Raw genomic sequence first — 270 nt, 5'->3', positions numbered from 1 at the left:
TGTCACCATCACCCTGGTGTCACCCTGCTGTCACCCTGGTGTGACCCTCCTGGCACCCTGTTTGTCACCCTGCTGTCACCCTTGTGTGTCACCCTGTTTGTCACTTTACTGTCACCCTGCTGTCACCCTGCTGCCCTACTGTCACCCTGCTGTCACCCAGGTCACCGTGTGCCACCTGCCCCGTGTCCCCGGTGTGCTCCCAGTGCCCAGTGCCAGCTCCCAGCGGCGCTGCTGAGCGGTGCCAGCGCCCGGTGCCAGTGCCCAGGTCCC

This window comes from Geospiza fortis, unplaced genomic scaffold (genome assembly GCF_000277835.1).
Source record: "Geospiza fortis unplaced genomic scaffold, GeoFor_1.0 scaffold647, whole genome shotgun sequence".
Classification (NCBI taxonomy): domain Eukaryota; kingdom Metazoa; phylum Chordata; class Aves; order Passeriformes; family Thraupidae; genus Geospiza; species Geospiza fortis.
The sequence above is the reverse complement of the archived record's forward strand: the minus strand, read 5'-3'. Positions refer to the sequence as shown.